The following is a 3,480-nucleotide window of genomic DNA, read 5'->3' on the forward strand; positions in this document are numbered from 1 at the left end:
AATGCATCTTCAACTTTACAATTATAAAGTGAATGTAAATTAAAATAATGTCAAGTATATCAAGAGCCATTAACGTATTCATCTTTTCCATTCCTAGGAACTTCTCCTAAAACATCAATGCAAACAATAAAAAGTTATTTGGCTAAAATTTATTATACTGTAGGAGTGTCTAAAGAGCCTAAATGTTGAATAACAGCAGAAAAAATTTTTATGATTCAACTCAATGAGCTCTAATGCTGTCTTTAGGATAGTTTTAAAAACTGTAGTAACAGAAAACGTATTAAGTCAATGGGACTTCAATTTTACTAAATCAGGATAAAATTGTTTTAGAATTAAGAGGCTTGCGAAAATAATCCTAAAAAGATATAGCAAGCTAATAATAAAAAACACTGAACATCATTACTGAGTTTAAACATGTACCATGCTACAGTAGTTTTCATTATTTACTAAAAACATTGTGTTTATTATTTCCTTTTAGTAAATAGAAAAGAAATCTTAGTTCTCTCCCAAAATTTACTATTTTATATGATTTTAAGTTCCTTAATTGCCCATTCTTTGGGCAATTTTCTTAAGAGTAACAAAAATATTTGTTTAATAGATATTTTGGAGTTCAAGAATTCCTTACTGTTGGACAGGATAAATAAATTATATGTTTAGTTGTACACGTATCTCAAACAAATTCCCTGTAGGTGTAAACTTCCCTGTAGATGTAAACCTTTGTCATTTACCTTTTTCTATATCTGTATCTATAGCCATACTATCTTTCTATATCTGTGTACCTTATTGTGAATTGTCAAATCAGCATTGTTCACACCCACATCTGCATTCTCCCCTATATTGCATGGGAAAGCTTTGTAGATGGATTTTTTAGAATTTCTTGTCAGCAGGATTCCAGGTTAGATTGTGCTAATGAGAGACACTCACATCAGATTTAGAAGTCAGAAAGGAAGACATTAACCTCTTCTGGCAGCGGTGAGCAAACATACGATAATCATATAAACTTCTAAGCTCATACGGGATTCACTCACTTTGATGCGCAGAATGGGAAGATCATTAGAACCAGCTTTGTGCAATTTCTGTAGCCTCCTCACCTGAAAAGCAGTGACAAATATCTGTGACCCTTATTCTCCAAGCCCTTCTGACATTTTCCTAAGCACACCTAATTTTAACAGGAATTCTTTCCTGTTAAAATACCTAGAGCATTTGGAAATATTTAGAATTATTTTCTGAAACACTTTGAGTGTGACTTAATCCTGATAACAATTTATGCCAATAACTATCTCTCAGTGTCTATCGGTAACTATGTCTATATATAGGTGACTGTTGAGGATAAGGAGTTACTCAGAAATGTTTAAGCTAATATTAGAATTTCCTTTTAAACAATGACTTCCATGAAATCGAAAAGTTCGATTCATAGATGACTAAAGGTATCTCTAAAACATTTCTTATGGCAAATTGTTATAGCTCACAATTTTACCCAGTGGTATGCAAACTTGTGTTTAAAGAAAAATTTTAAATAATAGCTAAAATGTTATATTAAAAACAAACTATTGACTTTAGTTTATTTCTGATTCTGTTCATAATCAAAGAAGGAGCTAGAATTTTTGGTAAGAGTAATATTTTAATATTCACTTTACTTTCTTGGAAATCATTTGACAAATTTTAAATTTATGGTTGTCATTACATTTTTAGAGTACAAAATCCAGTAACTGTACTCATTGCTTATGAGGAGAATATTTATGGCTATCATTTAAAACACCATATTGGCAGTTAATTCTACTCTCCAGGTCTTTTGATTGGAATTTAACATAGTCCTTGAGAAATGACAGTTCATTCATTTAAGTAGTAATTTCTTAAAATAGAACAAAAATCACAAATCTTTAAAAAACCTCCAATGACTTAGGAGTATGTAAAATATTGGGATAAATATCAAATCTGCGTCAAATACAAAGTAATTAAAATCTTCTTGAAGGGGATAATTATATTCACTTACTTATTTCAAAGTTGTGTGTTGTTCCAGACTGCCAATATTAAAATATTTCACACCAAACTATCACTGTGTGTCTAGGGACTTAAATTACATTATTCTTGGACCCTACAGCAAACCAGCTGCCCTTTATACTCCTTTTCACTCACATCATGCTCTTCAACTATCTCAAATGCCTTCTCCTCAATTGATTTACAATTCTTAAATCACTCTCTGTTCTCTCATAGCAAAGTGTATAACTCAAATTATTTGCCAGCATCTCTCACTGCTACAATCTCTTAAATATCCTTATTCTGAGTATCTTTTTAGAATACAAATATAACCATGCTATTTCCCTACTTCAACCTTTCAACCTTTCAAATTCTAACCCTTTGCTCTGAAGAGATGTTTAATATCTAAATACAATTTATAGTACTTCTGCTCAGGTTCTTACTTAGCTACCACATCATATTACATTTATAACTACCACATTCTACCTGTTTTAGACTTAACTACTAATTATTCTCCAAACATGTGAAGTTATCTCCAGAACAACCCTAGATTTTCATGTTCAGTAAACCCGATTGAAACTGAGATGGGTGGGTTTCTAGAAGACATAAACAGGCCTGTGGCCATTCACACTTCACGCATTGGGTGACCACTAGTTCTTTCTAAAAGAAATGGAGCAGTTTTCGAAAGAAGTGATAGTAAACGGTATATCTGCATAAGTGGTTGTTGACTACTGAGAGAAAGCACAGTTCTTTTTTTTATTTTTTTTTAAATTATACTTTAAGTCTAGGGTACACGCCCATAAGGTGCAGGTTTGTTACATATGTATACATGTGCCATGTTGGTGTGCTGAACCCATTAACTCATCATTTGCATTAGGTATACCTCCTAATGCTATCCTTCGCCGCTCCTCCCAACCCACAACAGGCACTGGTGTGTGATGTTCCCCACCCTGTGTTCAAGTGTTCTCATTGTTCAATTCCCACCTATGAGTGAGAACATGTGGTGTTTGGTTTTCTGTCCTTGCGATAGTTTGCTGAGAATGATGGTTTCCTGCTTCATCCATGTCCCTACAAAGGACATGAACTCATCCTTTTTATGGCTGCATAGTATTCCTTGGTGTATATGTGCCACATTTCCTTAATCCATTCTATCACTGATGGACATCTGGATTGGTTCCAAGTCTTTGCTATTGTGAATAGTGCCACGATAAACATACATGTTCATGTGTCTTTATAGCAGCATGATCTATAATCCTTTGGGTATATACCCAGTAATGGGATGGCTAGGTCAAATGGTATTTCTCGTTCTATATCCTTGAGGAATCACCACACTCTTCCACTTTGGTTGAACTAGTTTACACTCCCACCAACAGTGTAAAACTGTTCCTATTTCTCCATATCCTCTCCAGCACCTGTTGTTTCCTAACTCCTTAATGATCGCCATTCTAACTAGTGTGAGAAGGTATCTCATTGTGGTTTTGATTTGCATTTCTCTGATGGACA

The sequence above is a fragment of the Mandrillus leucophaeus genome, unplaced genomic scaffold, assembly GCF_000951045.1.
Source record: "Mandrillus leucophaeus isolate KB7577 unplaced genomic scaffold, Mleu.le_1.0 Scaffold362, whole genome shotgun sequence".
NCBI lineage: Eukaryota > Metazoa > Chordata > Mammalia > Primates > Cercopithecidae > Mandrillus > Mandrillus leucophaeus.